This window comes from Amblyomma maculatum, chromosome 10 (assembly GCF_055883805.1).
Source record: "Amblyomma maculatum isolate TAMU_Amacu chromosome 10, ASM5588380v1, whole genome shotgun sequence".
Taxonomy (NCBI): domain Eukaryota; kingdom Metazoa; phylum Arthropoda; class Arachnida; order Ixodida; family Ixodidae; genus Amblyomma; species Amblyomma maculatum.
The window spans coordinates 112,249,918-112,275,675 of record NC_139353.1 but is presented as its reverse complement, the minus strand read 5'-3'; the positions used below and the strand labels follow the sequence as shown (position 1 = coordinate 112,275,675).

The following is a 25,758-nucleotide window of genomic DNA, read 5'->3' as shown; positions in this document are numbered from 1 at the left end:
TAATCCAAACGTCAAAGTTTACGTGCCCTTTAGAAGATGCTCTGTCTTGACAGAATTACTTTTTTTTGCGCCACTACAAAACTGCATGTGTATGGGCACGTATGGGCATGCGTGTGTGCAAATAACTCTCACTCTGGTACTCAATATATATGCAGCCCCGCACACGGCAAGTACTCTTGCACATTTTTTTTTAGACTGCAGAAAGCAAACGCACCATCCCGGTGACATGCTGTGAAAAAACAGACTCACGACTCCAGAATCCCGCATCGCATTGCATACCAGCCGTTCCACCAAACTATCGGAAGAAACAGAACGAAAACAAAAAATTGCAAACGCACAGAATCGGTGTGCACTACACTCCCGCGCATCGCGTCTTTTGACTAAGCAGCATGCCTCTGTAAAAAAAAAAAAAATCTAGGAGATATGTGTATGTGACATATAGGCTACATCACCCATGTATCACGTGACTGTGCACCCAAGATGTGCAAAAATATTCTCCCACCAAGATTTTGCTATATAATATAGGTGACGCATTGAGTTTTGCAAAGGGTCCAAGTAGGTCATTGTGCTCCTACTTTCTCCCTGGCCAATTCAAGGGGTGAGAGGCACCTAAGAGCACAATTACCTACTATAATCTATATGATCTCGAATGGGCCAGGTGCAGCAGACAGCTTGTGAGATTGAGTATAGTGACAGGAAATCTTGACTTCATAAGAATACATTGACTTCAACTCCACGTAGCCCTGAATGCCTGCTTTTCATTTATTGGCAGTTATGTGACCTTGAGGGCTCATAGACTGGCACTCAACTTGTAAACACTTGACATCTTATCATTTGTTCTCTCTGTGGGCTTTGTTCTGCGGGTTTACAAGCTTTTTACTAAAGTGGATACAGTGAGTATGCACAGATCTGTTCTCTGAAGCTTTGGCTGAGTGACAGCCCAGGTCAAACCTGGTTAACTTAGAACTGGCTGGCATATTTGAAAGCCCACCCCGGCCGCTTTGCCAGATGGAGGTTATGTCTTCAGTAATTTGACGTGACTTTAGTCTACAAGTCTGGATGCAAGCATTTTCGACGCAAACTGCTTATCACGAGTTTCAGTTTACGCTGCCCTGAAAGAAGACGACAATGCTTTTCTGGACCGGTAAGAGCCAGCAGTTTATTAGAACAGCAGCGATGAGACCCTGGGTTGAAAGACCTAGCCAATTACTGGGAAGGCAACACCGCTTCCCCTCCTGCTGTGTTCAAGCGCCAGTAGTCGTCGCTCGCCTTAAGCAATGACGTCCTCGTGACAGAAGCAGGCAACCTCGACGTCGTCGCTTGTCTCCAGCGTGCGAGAAAGCCCGATGACTCGCAAGTCTGCGTAATAAAGATCAGCAGCGCACAGACACCCGGCGAAAAATCTTACGACGAAGCCACGCCGAGTACAAGCCAGTCGACAAAATGTGTGTATGGACGGCGATCCGTCGTCGTGGACTAAGTGAAAAGTTACTACACCGATACTTTGGGACATACAAATTCTAAGGGCCGCGTTGCGTCGCCATACCGCCACTATGATGACAGTGTGTGGAGAAGGTCACCTAACCCCCGAAGGCGAAACTAAAGGCAGTAACCTTTGTAGGTGAAGTTTCCTTTGCTGTTGCAGACTAATCGAGATATATCTCGAAGGATTCCAGCCACGCGCTTGTGTTTCTACAATGTTCGCGGTTACTCTAGTCACTATTTGCGTTTTCGTCCAGATGTTTGTACACCACTTTTAAATTGAGCGCTGACGAGTGAAACGGCCATTCTTAGTCACAACGTGCACGTTTGTTGTTATCGGCGCCGCCGAGTATCTTAGTTCTTTAGCGAGCGCAAGTTAGCCCTATAAAAAGTTAATTACTGTAGTTTAGCTACCTGTCCTATTCGTGGCCTATGTCAGTGTCACCACCACGTGACAATATTTTCTTCCTGACAATAAAAAATATCGTTGCCCATTTAACATTCAACGGTTTCTCATCTAAGCAAGCCTATTATTAAATAAAACACTCCTGTCAGACTATCACTTATACTTGCTTTGTAGTAAAAAAATATTCAGTGCCAGTTCCTTCTTCCAGCTACAGCTGTAACAAACGTATTTGATTCTACCTTTGGGACGTAACATAGTAATGTATGCATGAGTCAAGCAACACAAAACACCTTTAAATACAAAGCCATACTTGTGAAGTATATCGTGGGAACGTCTCGTCCTACCTTAGCGAATTCTGTTAGAACAGCGTAAATGAACAAACACTGCTCCTGCATTGAAAAAAATAATGCCTTTGTCGAAATATACAGAGAGTATTTAGAACGACTGATTTCTCAGGCAATGTAACCAGCACAAACATATTTACCACCGAACATCTTTTTATATGTTTAATTCGCGTTGTACTATAAAACGTTATGAACGATAAGATCACAGTGATAACTGAAAGCAGTGCCGTTGCTTTATGGTTACACTGAAAGGAGGAAAATGTGTCGCATTTGCGGATTTTGCAGCAACTCAATAACAGATGTATATTTAGCTTTGTAATGAATACGTAAACGAAAGAGCATATTTACAGCACCTTCACAGTCAAACTTTTTCCTTCATTTTGTTATAATGTGGCTGGTCATTTCAGCCAACACGACGCTGTTCCCCAAAAGGGTTGGCTCCCGGACTAGGGGTAGCAGTGATGGCTTACTAAGTATTGGACTACACTTGACCATATACTCAACTACTTCGGTGGCAATGAGTAACTAAATGATACTAATTAAGAGAAATTGCCTTATACAGGCTCCTATTTCATTCCACCACCACGACGTTGCGGATCATCACAGCGTTTACCCGGCCCCTAAGTTCACAATCCGAAAGACGCAACAAACTCTGCTTTGTATGATTTTCCACTGATATATGCGTGTGGATGGATGGATGGAAACAACTTTATTTAATTAAAAAAAGTCTTCCAGGGTGGTCCCCTACTAGTCCAGGAGTTCACGGGCTTTTGCTTCACTTAGAGCCCAATCGACCAGCCATTTCTGACCGGCGGGTTGAGCTGTCCGCAAAGCAGCCTCCCAGGTATGCGTGTGTGTATGGTCTGCAAAATTATTAATGCTCAGCGAAATTTACGTTCAGTGTAGTTCTACATCTCAGGCCTAGTATTGGCTTGCTTGGCGCGACGGACATACTTCAACCATTGCTTTGCTGCATACCGTAGTGTTAGTAATAGTTCTGAGATTTGACCCTATCCTATGTACGAAATAAAACTCTTGCTTCATTGCTCAATACTTGACAGAAGCGGGCTTGTCACTTAACTATATTGCCACTAGTTACAGCTAGCCCAACAATTTAAAAACCGTGAATCTATATTTGCAGTTTTTACCCTACTTTATTTCCATCTATTAAGAAAAATAGAGGCCAGGATCGCATCGCCCATTTAACATTAGAGAAAATGAAATTTGCAACGAATTCCGCTGCAGCTCTGCATGTAGACACACATTACAGAAATTCAAGTTTCTCATCTATTTTTCAGAAATATGACGGCAAAACAAATGAGACTTGCAACAGATCCAATTGAAAAATGTCACTTCTCAAAGACCAGAGAGCCAAATTACACACTTGGCGTATCCTGTCAGGGAAATCTCATGTATCATAAGGTAATTATTTTTCGAAAATTTCATTTCTTGCAGTGACAGTGCTTTAATTCAGTGGATCGTATTGTCGACTAGACGTACGTCTCTCTATTACTGCTTCTTCATTACTGTGATTGCATTTTCTCTTCAGATAGATCACTGCTAATTACAAACCACAGATGTCACTAAAATGAAGGCATATCCTGTACAACCTCTATTGTTTGGGTTTGCTTTGATCAAAAGAGGATTTTTCATGCAACTTCATTTCTTTTGTTGCACCTAAGTGTAGTACTGACGTTACTGCGTGGCATTACTTGGCTGCAGGGTACTTACATACTAGATATTTGCACGGCGAAGTGGAGGTGTCATTTGAAAGAAATTGCTCGCTCTGCATTTTGACAACATATTTTGTGTTTTCAAGCAAGCGCTCTACTTCATTGTTGTCTGCTTTTTATTCTGACATTCAGCTTTGAGATGAGCTTATCGTCATTTATCTAGAGTTTTTTTGCACTCGCAACACCAGAACAAGGCAAGAATGCTTGGTGAAACCTGGGTTTCTGTTTTGTCTTCTGTCTCTGTAATTACGCGGTTCTTAGAGCAGTGCTTACATTTCTCGAGTTCAGTTTTATTATTTTTTTGCCATGTAAGGCAAAATTACATGAATAAATCAATAAACAGCGCGAGAAGATGGCCACATATCTTCTATTTAAATTCATGGCAGAGAACCAACTACTGGGACGAGAAGTCCCATTTGAGCAGGCAACACTCGCCTTCTCCTCAGGTGGCTGGAAGGCAGTTTGCTGTCTGCTAACAAAAATCACTGCTTCGATGACCGCGTTAATACATCAGCCCCATCTCTTATCATCCACTTTCATCTTTTCCTGACTTTCTGTTGTATTTTCTCTCCCTCTTTTTTATCATCTTCAAAAATATTGCAACCGGACAAACTTCTAGAGAAATGCGTTTTGTAGGCTTTGTTTCTATGCGGATGCGTGTTCTGTAAAACACCATTATGTAATCAACACGGGGGAAATATGTTTAGAAAAGAATGTTGAATTTGCTGTTTACTGTCAAAAACTGCACTACTGTAGATTGCTACCTTCGCTGCTATGGAGCATATTGATACGGGGCAGAAGGCTAGCACAGAAACCACAGCAGGTGAAGGGCAAGCGTCCACAGCACAGTAGAGCAAGTTTTCAGGCAAGTCTCAACGGTTTCTTCAGCTTCGTCTTCCTTTCGCGGCACTACTGTTAATCGTCCTCTTCTTCAACATCCAGCAACGCGCAGGTCATATATGTAACATTACCCCCCACGAAAAGCACAGTCTCGGTGCGCATTATGTCGAACTACTGCAGGTGTAGTACGGCTTCATTCGGGCGACATGAACGATCTCGGTACGTGGCATAGGGGACTGTTGCGGCGGATGCACAGGGGTGATCTCATATGTGACAGGAGTGACTGGCCGTAAGACACGGTAGGGTCCTGCGTTGCGTGGCATGAGCTTTTCACACAGCCCAACTCTACGAGCGGGAGTCCAGAGCAAGACGAGAAAACCCGGAGAGTAGTGTACGTCGCGGTGACGAGCATCATGGCGGCGTTTCTGGGAATTTTGGTAGGAAGCTAGTCGGCGGCGAGCAATAACCCGGGCGGCGTCAGCTCGAGATATGGCGTCACGAACATAAGAGCTGGCATTTACGGTGGGAGGCAGTACGCTCTCAAACGGAAGGGGAGGGTCGCGGCCGTATAGAAGATAAAACGGTGAGTAGCCCATTGTGTCGTGACGGGAGGGATTATATACGAACGTTACAAACGGCAAAGTAACATCCCAGTCACCGTGATCATCCCATACATACATTGACAACATGTCCGTGAGCGTCCGGTTGAGGCGTTCGGTGAGGCCGTTCGTTTGTGGATGGTAAGCGGTGGTGAAATAGTGCTTAATGGAGCAGAACCGGAGAATTTCGTCGACTACCCGAGCAAGAAAGCAACGGCCACGGTCAGTGAGCAGCTGGCGTGGAGCACTATGGAGAAGGATGACGTCGTGGAGAAGAAACGCAGCCACGTCAGTTGTACAGCTGGTAGGTATCGCTCGGGTGACAGCGTAGCGCGTAGTATAATCCGTGGTCACCGCAATCCATTTATTCCCCGATGAAGAGAGTGGGAAAGGCCCGATGAGATCAAGGCCAACTCGGGAAAACGGGTCTACTGGAATGTCGATCGGCTGCAGGTAATCAGCAGGCACCACCGATGGCTTCTTCCGTCGCTGACACCGGTCACAAGAAGCCACGTAACGACGAACAGAGCGATAGAGGCCCGGCCAAAAGAACGGCGGCGGACGCTTTCGTACGTGCGAGATAGACCAAGATGACCCGCAGTGGGCACGTCGTGCAGTTGCTGTAGAACGGTGGTGCGCAGGTGTTCGGGGACTACAAGCAGAAGCTCGGCGCTATCTGGTCGCATATTCCGCCGGTATAAGGTGCTGCTGTGGAGCACGAACAAAGCAAGGGTTGCATCAAGGTGATTAGCGCTGAGGCGATTGATAATACTGCAAAGCTTGGGGTCTAAGCGCTGTTCATGGCGAATGTTTAAAAGGTCAGAGATGGCCAATACACATGTGTCATCGTCACACTAGCTGGTGGGTGGTGGATCTACCGGGTTGCGGGAGAGGCAGTCGGCGCCAGCGTGCAATCGGCCGGACTTGTGGACGACAGAAAAAGTGTATTCCTGAAGAGGGAGGGCCCAACGCCCCAGGCGACCAGTAGGGTCCTTCAGCGTAGAAAGCCAACATAAGGAGTGGTGGTCGGTGATGACGGAGAACCGGCGGCCAAACAAGTAAGGGCGAAACTTTGTGATGGCCCACACGAGGGCTAAGCACTCACGTTCTGTGAACGAGTAATTCCTCTCAGCCGCAGAAAGGAGGCGACTGGCATAAGCAATGACGCGAGGGCGACCCATCTGCTGTTGGGCAAGAATGGCACCAATACCGTGACCACTGGCGTCGGTGCGTACCTCCGTTGGTGCTGAGGGATTGAAGTGCGCCAGGATGGGTGGGTTGGAGAGGGACCCAATCAGCGCAGAAAATGCTTGAGACTGTTCTTGGTCCCAGTAAAATGGAGCGTCGTTCTTCATAAGATTGGTGAGTGGGCGAGCAGTCTCCGCAAAGTTGGGACAAACCGCCGAAAATAGGAGCAAAGGCCTAGAAAACTACGCACGTCACTGGTACAGCGGGGTGTAGGAAATGCTCTTACAGCACGTATTTTGTCTCGGTCGGGTCGAACGCCACGTGCGTCGACCACGTGACCGAGCACCTTGAGTTCACGTCGGCCGAAGCTACACTTCGAGTTAAGCTGAAGGCCAGCTCTTCGGAAGACTCGAAGAATGGCCTCAAGGCGATGGAGATGGCTCTCGAAGGTCGAGGAAAAGACAATAACGTCATCGAGATAACATAAACACGTCGTCCATTTGAAACCGCGCAAAAGAGAATCCATCATGCGCTCGAATGTTGCGGGCCCATTACACAGACCAAATGGCATCACCTTGAATTGGTACAGGCCATCAGGTGTGACGAAAGCGGTCTTCTCTCGATCCCGTTCGTCAACAGCGATCTGCCAATAACCAGAACGGAGATCAATCGAAGAAAAATAGCTGGCACCGTGCAAGCAGTCAAGGGCATCATCTATCCTGGGGAGTGGGTAAACGTCCTTCTTTGTATTTTGTTGAGATGTCGGTAATCAACGCAGAACCTCCAGGTATTGTCCTTCTTTTTAACAAGCACGACAGGTGATGCCCAGGGACTGCTGGAAGGCTCTATAATGTTCCTTGCCAACACCTTGTCGACTTCATCTTGTATGAGGCGACGTTCAGAAATGGCGACTCGGAAAGGTCGTCTGTGAATTGGGCTGGCGTCTCCGGTATCGATTCGATGTGTAACGAGGGACGTTTGACCCAAGGGTCGGTCACCAAAATCAAAAATATCTCTGTACGATGTCAGTAGGGTCGTAAGTGCTTTAGCACGATCAGGGCGCAAGTCAGGAGCAACCATGCCGGATATACGGCCCTCCTGAGGTGGGAACGGTGCAGGTCGCGCCGGCACTGCGGCAATAGGGTCACGTAAAAGAGCAGCCACAATAAACTCCGACAATTGGGTCAGTTCGGCGAGAGAAATGCCCTCAGGAAGAACTTGCACAAAAGAGCTGAAGTTAAGGACTGGAATACAAGTGCTGTTATTCGCTACATGCACTATATTGTGAGGTAGAGCGATGCTACGCTCAAGTGTCACGTCAGTTATGGGGCAAACAACGTAGTCGCCATCCGGAACGGAGGGAAAAGGCGACATCAGCACATACACTGCGGCTTCTGGTGGTAGGCGACTAAATGTAGCGGAGCGAAGACGGAGCGTTGAAGTTTCAGGAGCTTTGTTGTCAGGGCAGAGGGGCAGGTCTAGATGAATCAGTCCAGAATAACAGTCAATGAGAGCGGAGTGTTCTGTTAAAAAGTCGAGTCCTAATATAACTTCATGAAGGCAACTGGTGAGGACTGTAAATAGCACAGGGATGTGGCGGTCGGCAGTGGTAACTCTCGCAGTACACATACCAATGACAGTAGTTGTGTTGCCATCAGCAACACGAACGGTAGACGAGGAAGCAGGTGTGAGGACTTTATTGAGGCGTCGACGGAGCGAGGAGCTGAGAACAGAAATGTGGGCTCCAGTATCAATAAGGGCAGAAACGGAGACTCCGTCCACAAGAATATCAACGAGGTTTTGTCTAGGTGTGGGGGTCAGTTCCGAGTTGACAGTCCGGGTCGGGAATGCAGCGTCACTCCAGGGCGCTGCACTCGCTAGTTTCCCGAGTAGGTACCGGCGTGTGATGGGGAGGAGCTGCGGTGAGATACCGGTGAACGGGATCGACGAGCCAGTGGGGATGGAGATCGGCTGGTGCGACGGGCAGGGGGAACGGTTTCGTTTCGAGTCTCATCTTGTTGAGAAAGATAATGTCCTGGTCCATCGTAGACTGGTAAGAGCTCCTTTGGTTGGACAGGGAAGAGTATCGGCGGTCGGCGTTGTAATAGGAGCGAGGAGCGGAGAAGGCACGGCTACGGCAATAACGCGCTCTGTGACCGGCGCGACAGCAAATGAAGCAAATTGGCCTGTCGTCTGAGGTGCACCACTCTGCAGGATTGCGACTAAGGTAGCGACGTGGGGAAGGTGGGCTGGCAGTAGCAGCAGCCACTACAGGAACAGAGTGGGATGGTGGCGTGGGCGACACGGGGCTGGAGGACAGGCCGACGTTTGCAAGTTCTTGGCGAACTACAGCCTGTATCATGGCCACGGTGTCGGGTAGCGGAGACATGAGTGGTGTAGGAGCTAAGGCCTCGAGTTCTCTCCGGACGATACAAGTTATGTTCATGGGATAGGAAGGTTGTTGCAAAGGGACCAGATCATCGCAGGATGATGTAGCTGCGGTGTTTGGAAGGCGCTCAAAGCGATGTACGAGGCGTCGTTGTTTAGCCTGCTCGAATTTTCGACAGACTTGAAGCACTGAGTCGGCGGTGGAGCAATTCATGCAGAACAGGATGTTGAACGCATCATCCGCAATCCCTTGAGGATATGGCCTACCTTGTCATTTTCTGTCATTGAGCAGTTGACCTTGCGACACAACGCAAGCACGTCTTGAATATACGCAAGGTAGGACTCCGTAGAGGATTGGATGCGAGATGAAAGTTCTGTTTTTGCTGCGGCAGCTCGACCAATGGGCTTCCCGAACAGGTCCTGAAGCTTTTCCTTACAGATTGCCCACGTCACCAGCTCTTGTTTGTGATTTTGGAACCACGTGCGAGCGGTTCCCTCCAAATAGAAAATGATGCTGGCCAGCATAATGATCGCTTCCCAGTGGTTGTTCTTGCTGCAACGCTCGTACTCATCCAGCCAATCTTCCACGTCTGTCTTGTCTTCGCCATTAAATATGGGAGGGTGGCGTATTTTTGTGAGCACGACTGGCTGAGCAGAAGTTGCCGCGGTGGTAGGGGCTGCCTCGGATGTCATAGTGGTAGTTGTTGACGTCGTTGAAAGCCCAGGTAGATGACGGCCACTGCGCAAATCCAGGTTTTGCCAGCGCAAGGGGTAATCTGTGCGCACGGGGATCTTTGGTCACCTCCACCAAGATGATACGGGGCAGAAGGCTAGCACAGAAACCACAGCAGGTGAAGGGCAAGCGTCCACAGCACAGTAGAGCAAGTGTTCAGGCAAGTCTCAACGGTTTCTTCAGCTTCGTCTTCCTTTAGCGGCACTACTGTTAATCGTCCTCTTCTTCAAAATCCAGCAACGCGCAGGTCATATATGTAACAATATTATTTTTTTGTTACATTTGCTTAGAGACATTCACGAGTTTTATGAGAGAGCCGAATATATAATAAAGAATAAAAATTTTTGTCGTTAACGGTATAACGTCCCAAAGCATTTCTACGGTACGACAGATTCGCAGCGGAGGGCTCCGAAAGTTTCGACACAACTGGCATTTTTACCGCTTTGCTTCACGCCTGCATCGAGAGTTGCCCCAAGGCCAGAAATAATGTAGCATGAGAATACTATGCAGAAAATGTGGTCTAAAGTTTATTCATGTCGCGGAGGCTGCCGAAAATCCCGCAAATAAACGTTAGGATTCAAACCGATCTCACAGTTGTGCGGTGTCTGCCCAATCCTGAGAAAACATAAAAGCTACGCTTCTGGCGTGCTTTTATTGGCAGAAACTGTTAGGATGGGCCCTGAAAATATATGTGAAATAATCTCCTCAGCGATCGACAGATATCTGTCTATACAGCGGTACTTTTGAAGAGATACGAAAAGCAACAGCCTTTGCGTACACCTCAAGTCTGCGGTGGGTGATTGTTGTTCCGGAAATCTGATCAAAGATAGAAGACAAATTAACACGTTAATACAACGACGACACTTATGAAGAAATAATTGTCATGCAGATTTATAATAGCTTGCAAAGCATTAACATAAAGGTTGAGCGCGCTGTATGTGAAGAATCTAAACTATGAAAAAAAGGAGCCAAAGCTTAATCGTACTATCAGCACAGAAACTATCCATATTACAGGGCTCACTTTAAAGGTCTTTTTATCGATTGAGACAAAATTTCGCACGAGCAGCCTCACAACCTGCCCACTGTGTTCTCCAGAACATATCTTCAGGGCATGCCTTAAGTGCCAACTGATATCAATTGTTCGGATGATTAGAAGCACCAACGCACTATAGAGTGCCTGGAGGTGAAAATTTTGCTTGCGGTCTCAAAGATGATTACAGGGGCTGCGCTGCAACGCCCAGAGTTTTTGTCCGTCATATAAGCAACATATAACGTCATATAAGCAACATATAAGCAACATATATAAGCATATAACGCCTTGACGAACTACAGTCAATACGCCTGCAGCCTGATCCCACTTCATTTGGTTTCACTGCCGAAGCTGACCTCCGTGCTCTTATTCGCGGATTAATTCGTGAAGAGCTCTCGGCTCAAGGTAATTTGTGCCGCCCTGCATCTGAGCCACATCCTTCAAGTGCCGGCCTGCGTAGCATTGTCAAAGAAGAGCTGGCCTCAATGACCTATTGCCCGCCAACATCGGTCGCTCCTACCATCTGTCAGGCGCCAACGTACGCCCAGGTCACATCCTTGCCGCCTGCAGTTGGAGCGCCTACGCCACCGGCGCCTACCACTGCTCATGTCGCTGCATTGGCACCACCTGCCGCGGCGCCGACATACTACCCTAACTGGCGCCCAGCCCGCCCTGTTTGTTATTACTGCGGGTACCGAGGCCATATTTCCCGCTTCTGTCGTCGCAGGCTCCAGAATGAACGCCGCGGCTACGAATCATTTGAAGCAGACTACCCTCCTCGCTTTTCCGGCTCTAACCACCGTTCATTCCCTGATTATCCCCGACGTTCATCACCCCCGCCAGAAAGCCCCGCTCCGCCTGCTGGTTACAGGCCTTCAAGACGCCGTTCTACTTCGCCTTTTCGCCGCTCAACCTCGCCTCTCCGTCAAGCTTCTCTGACGACCCCCCGCTTGTCGGAAAACTGACCACTGCAGTTTTAGGAGGGAAAACTGCACTCTTCGACCATCCCAAAAATCCTCCGGAACGTCCCTGGAATATTATTTTAGTGCGGGTTGAAGGTTTGTCTGTTGAGGCTTTGGTTGACACGGGCGCCGCTGTTTCTGTGATACACACTGACTTGTGCTCCCGCTTGCGAAAAGTGAAAACGCCTTATGATGGACCTGAACTCCGTGGAGCTAATGGTGCAATAATTCGGCCTTCTGCTAAGTGTACTGTGCGAGTTTTTGTTGATGGTGTCCGCCACCATGTACAATTTGCCGTGATGTCACCCTGCGCTCACCCAATTATTTTAGGCTGGGATTTTCTGTCTGCCGCATCAGCCAGCATTTCGTGTCGCGACAGGGTCATTTACATGACCGAGAGCGATCCGTCTTCTGAACCTCCCGAGCCCCGTTATCGCCTACTTGCCGCTACTGACTCAGTGTTGCCCCCTGGATGCGAACAACTTGTTGCGCTTACTGCTACTGACATTGATAACGGAGATGTGCTAATCGTGCCTTCTGATCGCCATCTGACCCGTGGAATCGCGCTACCACCAAGTCTTGTTCGGTTTGAGCATGGCACAGCGCTTGTCGCTGCTTCGAACACTTCGCCAGAGCCCATTGTGCTGACTAAAGGGACATGTTTTCCTTGTGCCCTGGACATTCACCCGGTGTCCCTCACCACCCTTACCGCCCCCTCTTCCTCACCAGCAGCTTCTTCTGATGCTTCTCTCTGTGTTCTCTTTGGCACCATCAATCCCGACCTTCCTGCGACTCACCGCCAAGCTTTGCAGGAATTACTTCGAAAACACCAAGCCTCCTTTGATGTCACTTCTCCGACCTTGGGCCGAACGTCTTCTGCACAGCACCGCATTATTACAGAAGGTACTTCTATTGTTAGCCGCCGCCCTTATCGTGTTTCCTTATCAGAACGTAAAATCATAGAAGATAATGTGAATGATATGCTCCGACGAGACATTATTCGGCCATCAGCTAGCCCCTGGTCATCTCCGGTCGTCTTGGTGAAAAAAAAGGATGGCTCCGTGCGTTTTTGCGTTGATTACCGCGCACTTAACAAAGTCACTCGCAAAGACGTTTACCCTATGCCACGAATTGACGACTCCCTCGACTGTCTTCAGGGCGCCGAATATTTCTCCACTTTGGATTTGCGTTCCGGTTACTGGCAGATACCGATGCACGAAGCCGACAAAGAAAAAACCGCATTCGCTACTCCCGATGGGCTTTACGAATTCAATGTCATGCCTTTTGGACTTTGTAATGCCCCCGCTACGTTTGAGCGCATGATTGACACTGTTCTTAGAGGACTTAAGTGGAAAACATGCTTGTGCTACCTGGACGACATAGTTATCTTCTCTGCGACTTTTTCTGATCATTTATGCCGCCTTGATCAAGTATTAACGTGCCTAGCATCCGCCGGTCTCCAGCTGAACACAAAAAAGTGTAATTTCGCCAAGAAAGAAATCAAGATCCTGGGCCACCTCGTCAGCCGCGATGGCATTCGACCCGACCCTGACAAGCTTGCTGCAGTTTTGAACTTTGCACGCCCTCAACGGACTAAGGAACTACGCAGTTTCCTTGGCCTGTCTTCGTACTTTCGCCGTTTCATTCGCAATTTCGCTACCATTGCTGCACCGCTCCACCGCCTCCTTACCGACAGTACTACTTTCAATTGGTCCGAAGAATGCGAAAAAGCTTTCCAAACCCTAAAGAATGCCCTCACTTCGGACCCTGTTCTCGCTCACTTCGACGACACTGCTGCTACCATTCTCCACACCGATGCCAGCGGCCTCGGTATCGGCGCCGTACTTCTGCAACGTGACACCGCTTCTCGGGAAAAAGTAATTGCGTTTGCCAGTCGAACTCTAACACCAGCGGAACGCAACTACACTATCACAGAGCAAGAGTGCCTCGCCGTCGTTTGGGCAGTTCAGAAATTCCGCCCCTACCTCTACGGCCGCCATTTCACGATCGTTACCGATCACCACGCTCTGTGCTGGTTATCAACCCTCAAAAATTTGACTGGACGCCTTGGCCGTTGGATTCTGCGTTTGCAGGAATACCACTTCGATGTCATATTCAAATCAGGTCGCAAACATCGAGATGCCGATGCTCTTTCCCGCTGCCCGCTCCCAGAATCACCACCTAGTGCTTCTTCGCGCCTTCCTGCGTGCACCCTCGGCGTCGCAATGTCGTCCAGAGCTCCAAACATCCCCTGTGCTACTCCTGCCGCTGCTCCAGATCGGTACGCCATTATTTCACACCAGCAAGCCGATCCCTACTGTCTTTCCCTAATCAACCTTCTCACCGGTGCTTCTCACCCTCCTACCGCTAGGATGCGCAGACAACTCCAAAATTTCAAACTTGACAACGGCGTGCTGTCCCGTTATATTTATTGCTCTGAAGGCACCCGTTGGGTCCCCGTTATTCCGAAAGCGCTTCGCACCCGTATCCTGGCGGCTTTCCACGATGATGCTACAGCCGGTCACTTAGGCTTTCATAAAACTTACCACTGCGTGAAAACCCGTTTCTTCTGACCAGGCCTCGCCTCAAGTGTGGCAAAATACGTCGCCTCTTGTCTGCCATGTCAGAGCCGCAAACGGCCAACTTCTCCTCCTGCTGGCCTACTACAGCCGCTACCTTGCCCAGCTACTCCTTTTGCCGTTGTTGGCATAGACTTATACGGGCCACTTCCATTGTCCGCACGAGGTAATCGCTGGATCGTCACCGCCGTCGACCACCTAACACGCTACGCTGAGACCGCTGCCCTGCCTAATGGCTCAGCACATGAGGTCGCGACCTTCTTTTTGGAATCGCTCGTACTGCGTCATGGGGCCCCTCAAGTGCTTCTCAGCGATCGTGGTCGGACATTTCTGTCGACGATTGTAGCCGAAGTTATTGAGGCCTCAACCACACATCACAAATTGACCTCCAGCTATCACCCGCAGACCAATGGGTTGACTGAGCGGTTCCACCGCACGCTTTCTGACATGTTGTCTATGTACGTCGACCAGGACCACCGAAACTGGGACGTAATACTTCCTTTTGTTACGTTCGCCTACAATACGGCTGTACAGCGGACCACAGGTTACACCCCGTTTTTCCTCGTTTACGGCCGTTCTCCTGCTACCTTTCTTGACGCCTCTTTCCTTTCTACACATGCCAGTTCCTCGCCCTCTCTTCCTGACCAGTTCCTTTCCCGAGTGGCCAAATCTCGCCGGCTTGCTCGCGTCAACACGGAAGCCAGCCAGGAAGACCGCAAATGCCGCTATGATGCAACCCATCGCCAAGTTTCGTTCCGTCCCGGCGACGAGGTGTTACTTTGGACCCCATTACGCACTCCTGGTCTTTCTGACAAGTTACAGCACCGTTACATTGGTCCTTACACAGTTCTTGCAAAAACCTCCCCGGTCAACTATCGCGTCTCTCCTCTTCACCCTCCTCCGGACAGTCGTTACCGTGGCACTGAAGTTGTCCACGTTTCACGTATGAAACCTTTTATTCGGCGCAATCCTGCGGACTAACTGCGGCCAGGCTGGCCGCTTCAACTGCGCGGGCGAAATAGTGTGAGCACTGTGTGGCGCTTCTTCTTCCACACGGCTGAACGTGCTGCAGCCACCGTAGTGCTGCTTCATCTTCATCCTGCTCCCTCTTGTAGATACCCATCGTCATCGCGGAGTGTGTTTGGCTGCAGTGTGCGACCAAGGCTTCAGGTCTGCAATAAAGCCTGATTCCCCAAGTCCGACCTTCGCGTTACCTTACAATATATTGATTATTCTTCCGCTGTTTCCCTTGATTTATTGGCATTTCACTCCATCAAAATAGATATCCTTAACGTAACCCTGCTGACATGTTACGTTTATGTGTAGGTATACACTATTCCGATAGAAGTGTTTTTCAAACACATAACAGATAAACGAGTATGATTTACCTATTGCAGCTCACCGGTTCAGAGCGACAAGGTTCTCTATCTAAGGGCTTGTGCCTTGAAGGAGAGGAATAGAACGTACACGCAGTCGACGTATACGGCGTACTGCCTTTTGATGTTGGAAACTAATAAACAGGTCATCACTCGTTCGTTTTCATTGCATTTGTGCCCGCAGATTGCAGGAGTCGAAGCGATCCAATGCTGGACTGCTCACATACACGCTTGCCGTGGCATCACCAATGGCCGAGCGTAAAGGGAAATGTTGTTCAACCTTTAACTTCTTCATGCCTCCATAGCAATGTTTGTTTTCTGTGTACAGCACAGGCAACACAGATCAGATAAAACTGCATCGCCGCGCCGTCTGACGCTGCACTTCTGGTGCCGAGACATAGCAATGTGCTTGCGCGTTCTTCCATTCTTGCAGCTATCTTTTTGCTCGTTTTGGTAAATAAACAGCGCGAAGGGACGTAAGACAAGAAGAAACCAAACGGACCTCAAAACCTCAAAACTATTTTGTATTCAGAAAAAGCACGTGTATAATTTAAAAACGTCACGCGACCTGACGTCGCCCGCACGCGTGCCCAGAGTACAACAGTCTAAAAACTGCAACATGTGTCAATACTAACATCGTTACAACTCGACTTCAGAGCATCGTGACTAACTGAAAAAACACCAGACAGACGAAAACAAAAACCATACGCACTAAATTACATCACGTGTTGTCACGAAACGAGATCTCTTAATCTACTAACAATAAGGAAGGCTGGCTAACGCATTCACCCTGCCTTTTCCGAATAGGATATCCCTCAATGAACGCCCTTGGTTTCGTATCTTTATGGCGAAATAAAATGCCTGTGCGCATGACTGAACGTCTGCACAATTTCTTATTTGCTTCTTGCGGGCTTTGCAGTGCTCTTTTAGATGTGAAAAGCTTGTGTCCGAGACGCGGAAGGAAAAAGAAATAATTACTGTTGTGCCTTACATTCATCATTTCTCCCACAGACTAAAAAAGATAGCGAATAGAGCACGAGTTAAGGTTATATTTTCTGCTCCAAATAAGCTTGGGAAGATGTGCAAAATGGTTAATACTCATTTCGTTCCCAGAGATTGCGACATCAAGCATGAAAATCGATTCGTGTCATGTGAAGAAGGTGTAGTGTATGCCATTCCCTTGTCATGCGGCAAGCTGTATGTGGGTCAGACGGGGAGATGCCTCAATGAACGCCTGAAGGAGCACAATAATAACGTGCATAACACAGTAAAAGGGCATCTCGGGATTCATTGTAGAGACTGTGAAAACAAAACTTGCCACCCTGACTTCACTAGCACACAAATTTTAAGTAAACACAGTGACCAATTAACACGCGAAATAATCGAAGCAGCGCACATCGCCTGGTCTAAAGACGCATGCGTCAGTAGCCCCTCTTTATCGATCAGTTCAAAAGAATTGTCATTTTTAGTGAAGGGAAAATGATAATGTTGTTATCGTCCTTGTTCAGTGTGACATGCATGAATTGACTATGAATCTATGAAGGATGGTTGTTTTCCTTGTGTTGTTGGAACTGTGTATATATGCCTCGTTCCAAACAATAAACACCAGTTGAAAGTCAGCGCTCGTGTGTGTCGTGTCTCTCTTCTTGTCTTTGTCTTAGTGCGCGCTGTTCCGGTCAAAGTTGTGTCCGAGCATCTTCGATCATTATTGGACTCAACATATTCACATCTAAAAGAGCGCTGAAAACCCTGTATGAAGGAAAATAAGGACGTGTGCAGACTTTTAGTCGCACAGACACGCATAACATGCGCATAGCGCCGCATGTTATCAGCTCGTGCTCGGCAAATTAAAAAAATTACAAATCTGCCAAATTGAAAGAAAGCGCATGAACACTGCTATGTCTCTGCACCAGAAGTGTGATGTCAGGAGACGTGGTGATGCAGTTTTATCTTATCTTTGCCGCCTGTCATGTGCCCCGACTTATTTGCAGGCTGGGTGTAACTAAAATAAGCAATCACGAGAACAGCGCTACTTCAAAAATAACATATTATAGCATGAAAAAAAAAAATTCATTTCTAGATCGCTTAAATATAACTGAGCTGTTATAGAATATTTCGTTATTTTATTGGCATGTATGGTTCGTGATTAGGCGTGACATTTACTCCGAAATACATGCAGTCATAATATTGCAAACTATTTAATCGAGGTAAATTTCTTAGTTCATAATTATAATCGGCAATTCAATACACTGAATTCAAATTTACAGAATATTCGATAAAGAAGAGCACTGTGACACAGTACCTAGACTGTATAATTTAGCTCTCTAGTCTCTCACAAGACGTGACCTTTTCCAAGTAGAGAGGTTGCGAGTCGTATTCCTCTTGGGGTCATAGTTTATTAAAACAGATAAAAGAACGGCATTGTTGAAATGGCGCTCTACATGGTGAGCTCCAGCGATATTGGTAGTGCGTTTCAATTTTTGTAGTACTAAATGTGTGTTGCAGGGTTCTGTTGTCATCATCATCATGATCATCATCATCCTCAGCCTGACTACACCCACTGCAGGGCGAAAGGCCACCTATTAACCTTCAATTAACCCGTTCCTGTCTAGCTGTATCCACCTAACCCCTCCCAACTTCTTAACCTCATCCGCCAATCTAGCTTTCTGCCGCCCCGTGATACGTTTTCCTTCCCTTGGAATCCAATTTAGTATACTAAGCAACCATCGTTTATCCTCTCTTCCCAATGCATGTCCCGCGCATGTCCACGTCTTCGTTTTCACTAGACTGTCGGTAAATTGAGTAATTTTTCTGACCCACTCTGCACGCTTCCTATCTCTTAGCTGTACCCCTAATATTTGCTGTTCCATAGCCCTCTGTCTGGTTCGCAACTTAAGTAGAACGCCCTTCGTTAGTCTCCACGTTTAAGCTTCATAAGCCGTCTTCTGTATTTACATTTATAGCTTGTAACAAAATCAATTTTAAGCGTGCAAATACAGTTCCATGCTTTCCTAGTAAGTGTGCTAAAGAGTGGTACTGGTGTAATCGTAAATTTTGACAGACAAGGCCTGCTAATACAAAAAATGCAATGACACAAGGCAAGTATTTAATTACAAATTGATGGGGCCGAATGAGTTGCTTAGTAACACTACGGCATGAACCAAAGCAATGCTGACTTACATTCATCAAAACAAGCCAGCCAATAAAGACCCCACGTTGTGGAGATAGAGAGAAATAAATCTTGGGTACTACATTTAAGAAATTAGATGCATAAATTCAAGATTCATTGCGAGAATATGGCAAGCAGCTTTTTTCTGCTCTCTACAGATTGTGGAAGTAGAGCGCCGAAAAACTTGATTCCGCAAGTGGTTGTTGTCGCATGATGGAGAAGCAATTGCTATGATGCCGCAATTTTCTACATTGATTTGTCGAGGCTTTAAACCATTCATAATATTTCCAGTTGACAAATGCCGATACCGCAATTAAATATATATTACGATATTGTCCAATAGTTTCTAAAGAAGCCTTCACAGGTGGCGGTATCTGCTAAAGCAGGATGTCTTGTGCACCGGGTGACACCCAGGACACCGAGGGACAAAACTCTACATCGCCGTGTTTGGAGGAGGGAAGTTCATGGTAGTTAGTCGTCACTGAGTGTTTGGACCTTTAGGCTCTTCGGCGGAGGCAAAAACGTTTTTATCCGAAGCTCCACATAAACGTACCTCCCATACGATCCCACCAGTAAAATGAGCAGTCGCCTGTTCCCAGCCTCCTTGCCCATATTTCGCTTTCACATCCTCTTTCTTACTTCTATCTCTTCTCTCTTCTGGCTGCTATAGATATAAGAGCACCTAGGGAACACCTTGTTTGGTTAGCCGCTCTTCGCTGCTCAATATTGGGTTATAGTTAGGGCGCACAGCAGCGTTGGCAGTACCTGCTTCTAGTTTCTGTCCCGTTCCTTAGTTGGTCTCTCTGGTGAGTGGCTGCAGCACTGACCAAAATGCACACCTCTCGTTTGGTTTTATCTCAAATTTCAACTAATCGACAACTTCAAAACCAGAGTACACTGAATTCTCTGAGCACTTTTTGTGAATAGTAATGCACCTTTCCAAACTTCTCTGTGACTGATAGTGAACAATAGAGGATACGTCTTACCGTATCATGTCTCAAGGCCCTCAACTGACACAATACGTCAAGGTTACAAGACGAAAGAGCAGCTAATGAACACCTTCTTTGAAAGTGTTTTACCAACACAAAAACAAAAACCTATCGCGAGTCACAGAACTGCGACATGTTTTCTTTTCAATTAGCCTGAACAGATCATTAAACTCTGTTTCTTGGTGTCATTTGTGATGAGCACCTAAAGTACTTAAGCGAAGAAAGTATTGACGATCTCAAAGCACAAAGTGTCATAAATGCATTCCGAGCCAACACCCGAAAGTGAAAAACAGAAGTAAGAATTGAGGACAACTCTCCTACCATTGCCCTTACCCACGACGCGGCTTCAGCCGTCCGAAGTACGGTTATGACCACAGAGTCCCTAGGCAACTCATTTATGCTAAGTGTTCATCTCATCAGATTACAGTAGAAAAGCGTTGCCCAACCGTATCCTTTTACAAAATGTGAGGACAGTCAGCCCACCTACTCAGATGACTGCCCTCTGTTGACCGAATTAACAAAGATTTCACACTTAATTTTGAAGAAAGCATTACACTTTTAGGCACGCAGACGTCTTTCAACACAGGAACTAACCTACATTGTGGCCCAGCATAGCGCTGTACCAAAGAAGTGGACGCAGATAGGGCTATTCACTATCTGCAATGTTAGCTGCCCAGCCCATCCGGTCACTTGACATAAGGCCTTTTCTCATCCGGGCCTAGTACAAATTTTCTAGCGCATGCTGAACGAACGGAAGGCGCATTAGAGAATGCCATAGAAACAACAAATCACTCTAGCCTCCTACATCTATGTAACGCAGAATTGCTTAGATCGACAAAGGTGCGAAGCACCCGATCAAGGAGCCATGCAGAAACACCTAAATAAACACTGCCCACATTAAATAAGATGGCATGTTTAATACGCTGAAAGTTGCAAGGACTGCTCACTAACCTAGGTTCACCTATTAATAACATAGACAACTGTCGTGCTATGCTTACAAGATGAGAACCTAGGTCCCTACCACACAAGCATTCTAAACTAAAAAAATTTCAATTCTTTAACCGCACCCAAGGGCAGGATAGAGGGCTCTCAGGCAGTGTTGCCATCATAGGTCAGAACGTAACGTCAGGAGAGAAACTGAAGTATAAATCTGAATTAAAAGCGTCCGCACCCATCAAACATATACTAAAATTATTTACGTTGTAATGTATCTATCTAGCACAAGGAATTTTGATTACTATCCTTTATTTCGAAGAGATGTCTATACCAACTACCTGTAACCAAACTTGATTATGGAAGTTCAATGCCCACAATACTTCTTAGACTTTACGGAAAAATATACTTCAGGGCGAGTCGTTGATAATTATATATCAAGGAGGAATCCTTGTTTGCTGAAACAGTTACACCTACCTCATTCTCCAAATGCTCAAGAAAAATGAGTCTTTAGGTTTATTTCAAGTTCACACTCTATTTTCCAGATTTTAGGCGGCATGTATTAACCCTTATCGCAGCGACCACTTACCCATAGTAATCAGTTCATAATCCTCAAAAGTAGATACCCTCACTACACAATACCGTTAGACGCTGCACCTAGCCAACTGGCAGGTTTTTTTTTTAGAAAAGCAAGTGAGGACCACTTTTTAAAACGAAAGCTTCATAATGATAGGTGGAGCCGGCCTTCCCGTGGGCTCGAATTTGATCTTTATTTGCCATTCAAAAAGCAGTCGGACAAACGTTTGCTATGAAGTTCAGGTGTCCGCAGAAAAATGCGACTGATACTGTGCTTTTTCTAACAACCAGCACACAATATCAGCGTGGGCGAGCCATTGACCTTCAAGCAGGGCCGGATTCTCCAATGTTCAAAGGAACTGGGCCCTATGTTTTGGGGGACCTTCGAGAGCCGGAAAAGAATGGGCGATGTTTATGTTTGACCCGAAAATAGTCTGATCACCTACTTCATAATTTCCTTCGGTTAAAATTATAGCTTATGCACGGCAGGGTCGCATGCTTCAATTAAATGCTGTTCGTCGGATCGTACGTTCAATCCCGCCAGACAAAGTACAAAATATTGTGCTCGCCAAATTGATAAAAAATGCAAGGGTTTTAGCTCTTTCTAACTGACCTCCGTTGAAAACAGCTGATCCCAGCAGGCACTCAACTGTCATTAGGTGATTCTGGGATCCTACCAGTTAGACGTCAGCGGGTCCGTTAGGATCGAGTGGAATCAATAGGTTCTAGCTGGCTTTCAGATGGGAGTCAGCTTGTACCATCTGATACACCACCATACCTTTACCATTACTGCTGTTGATGTCACTTGTGCGTTTCCTTTATTTGATCGTAAACATTGGAAGCTGTGAAAAAAAGAACAATGTATTTTCAGTTATAGATTACGACTGCTATAGCTGACAGACATCACAGTAATTTGCCGCTGCTGAGGGCGGAGACGCGAGATTCCCAGTATCGTTAACGTTGCAAATACTCAAAAACAGTTACAGAAATATAAATACCTCTTCACTTGAATAAAGATGTAATGGAAAAGCAGACATGTTAACAAATACAGCCGCCTTTAAGAAATTGAATGGCTGTGAAATATGTAAACTTATAACTGCTTCTTTGTGCAAACCGATAATACTTCTGCAAAACAGTTCATTTCAGTTGTTCTGTCGTGTCCGACTCTTCGTGACCCTATGGACCATGTCACGCCACGCTTTCCGGTCTCTCACTATCTTTCTAACATCACATAACTTCATCTGCAGTGCCTCGAAAATGCCATCTAACCATCGCGTTCGCTGCCTACCCTTTCTCCGGCGGCCCTCAACCTTTCCCAACATCAAATCTTCTCATCAGATGACCAAAGTAACTGAGCTTTAACTTTAGAATTTGACCCTCCAATGAGCAGTCAGGGTTTATGGTCGACAATGTCGACTGATTTGATCTTCTGGCAGTCCAAGGAGCTCTCAAGAGTCTTCGCCAGCACCACAATTCAAACGCGTCAATTCTTCGGCGGTCAGCCTTTTTCACAGTCCAACTCTCGCATGCATACATCACAACTGTAAAGACCATATTACGAGTTATACGGATCTTGGTTGGCAGTGTAATGTCTCTGCTCTTTACTAGGCCGTCAAGGCTAGCCATGGATCGCTTTCCCAGAAGCAGGCGTATCCTAATTTCATGGCTGCAATCTCCTTCAGGAGTAATCTTGGAGCCCAAGAAGAGAAAATCTGTAAAACAGTAGCAGGGCGCTTAATCTTCGCCTTGAAGACGCTATAGTACGACATAAGTGTTCACCCTAAAGTTCTTGCTCGTCAAGGAGGATTCGCAGGGGGAGTCTGCAAATAGGAGTCAATAAAGCTCTAACCGCATGAGGCGGCAATTCGCGGCGACATGCCGCGTGATGCCGTCGCGCGACGGACTGAGGGCCGCCAAAGCATTGCCGCTCGACACTGATGCTCAGTTTCTGGGGTTTTTAAAAAGTTCGCATGTCGCCCGGAAGCAGCTCGCGAGGGAGCCAATCACAGAAGGCTTTGGGGTGCTCAACCTCCGTTCTGTTTTTTTTTTATTTGTTTTTGCGTGTGAAGTTTGTTTTTCTAGTCTGATTTGGGCGATGAACCTGGTGCCTGCAAGCGCTCACTTCATCTGATCCGTGTATACATTAGTGCATGGAGACAAATCAGTAAAAGCTTGGAAGGGTAGCAAAAGAAAAAAAAGCTAGCATACGTAGATGCTGCTAACTTTGGAAAGGAGCAGGAGAAAGGCACTTCTTGCAATGCAAGCCGGCATCGCAGTGTAGGAGCGCACTGCTGCGCTGTGACTGGTTAAAATGCGATGCGTTACAAGAAATTTTATCAGAGCTTTAAAGCACTTCGTTTTTAGTGTTAGAAATGGATATGGCGTGAGCGCACTCCCCTTGACCGAATGACCAGGCGGCGGTAACAGAGCAACGCAGAGAAAGCGCCTCTGTGTCGCTGAGCCCCGTCGCTCCGTGCGGTATGCACCAGCGACAACGACAGGCGTTGGCGGCGGCGTCGTGCGACGGTTCGTTCGGGGCTGTCGCCTCATGCGGTTACCGCTTAGCGCGGTCCTATAATACACTTATTTATGGAGCTTAAGCATCCATGGTCTTTTTTCCGACCACCATGTACGGCGGCAACAGCTTCTCGGTGGCGCGAGCGCTGCATATGTTATCTCGTAAAATTTAATCTTGTTCTGTAAATTGAAAGCAGCAAAAGTGTCTGATACATGCAAACTTTCCTCTATAAGTTTAAAAAGAGAAACTTATGTGAAGATTGAAAATAAATTGTACGTGTAAATGGGGCCATTCTGTATAAAAGGTATATATATATATATATATATATATATATATATATATATATATATATATATATATATATATATATATATATATATATATATATATATATATATGTCACTGATTATTTGAGCATGGTAAACCTTTCATTTTCGGCCACTTCAGTAGCAATGCCATTTTCTACAGGCGCCACGTTTCCAAAAAGATTGATCTCCCGCGCATTATGACAACTTCTGGTGATAAACATTTCATGCTGTATTTCAAATCAGCATGTAATAATAATATCTGAGTTTTTGCAGAAACACTGTCTTATGCGAGCCTCAACTAGTCTTGCTGCCTGAATCCACAAAACTATTAGATGACTGGTAATGTATTTATGATAAGAATTTGCGAACAGTTTAAGGACAAGAGTCATCTGCATATTTTGTGTACTCAAATGCAGCGAGTCGTGCTGCGCTATCGATTTTACAAAAAGAAGAAAAAACGCTGGAGAAATTTATTGTTCACGAATGCGCGTACTCAGTTTTCAGGGAGGACGTTGTGTATCTAGTCATCTTCTAGAATTGATCAGTATGAATTCCAGTCTGTCAGCGTGATCTGCGGGAAAGTGTAACCCAGGAGATGTTCATAAACCGCAAAGGGATTGTTCGACAAGATATTTGCTCTATTCTGCGTAGAAAAATCTAAAACCCGTAAAGTCCCAGACATGATCATCGATTGGGTGGAGAGAGATTGTAAGGGCCCACCTCATAATTTTACAACCGGGCCCTCGCCATTGTTAATCCAGCCCTTCCTTCAAGGAGCCATAGGACAAACTGTGGCTGTAATTATGATGTGCCTTGATTTCCCCTAAACATCCAAATTTTTGAAGTGTAACCTATTCTATTCGACCCCCTTGGTATCGCACCACAATGCAACGATCTTGCCCGTGATAACATAGATCAATGGGTATAATACGAGGAACAATCGCAGCTACACTAACCGAGCCATGACCGCTAGTGGCAATGATGCTGCGATTAGCTCGTTGTACCGATACCAACACAATCGCGCTACCAAAGTTCTACCAAGCATAACCCTGCTGTGAAGCTTTCGCTGAATACCATGTTTAACGTTGATAAACTTCTGCTATTTTTTTCTCGCAGGATTCACCGGTTCCTTATTGGGCAGTGAACTAAATAGAACAATTTCAACCCACATCAGTATTGCTGCTCGTGTAGCCCTCAATGAGGAGTGGTAAAAGAAAATAAAAAATTTGGTGCACACAAGAATGTATAATAAAAAGCAAAATGCAGCCTGTGGAATTTGTTTGCAGGCACCTTACGCCAACGAATCTCATAAACGTTATAAAGGCTAGCGGCCAAGCACGGCACATTCATCTTAAAACACATTCATCCTGGCAAAGCCTGTATGACGACCGTAAACAGCTAAATCCCCATTTAATCGAATATGAAATCAAGTTGGCAACATAATTTGTGGATTCTGTGAATTCATAATTCTTTACTAATAGTCATTGGTACACAAACAAGTATTGAAGTACAAGCACACAATATTAGTGCCACAATGTTCGGAAGTTTCTAGTTTATTACACTACACGCTCACTTAACGAACAAGTACACCTCTTGAAGACTTTC

At 46.4% G+C, this 25,758-nt stretch overlaps 1 long non-coding RNA gene across 1 annotated transcript in view; it reads left to right on the top strand.

Moving 5' to 3' along the window:
- LOC146177252 (uncharacterized) overlaps window positions 1-25,391 on the top strand; it is a 64,137-nt gene extending 38,746 nt beyond the window's left edge. Inside the window, exons 3-4 of the long non-coding RNA XR_014701014.1 lie at window positions 3,531-3,654; window positions 25,270-25,391. This is a non-coding gene — a long non-coding RNA (uncharacterized LOC146177252). The remainder of the gene's footprint in view (window positions 1-3,530; window positions 3,655-25,269) is intronic.
- The last annotated feature ends 367 nt before the right edge of the window (window positions 25,392-25,758 follow it).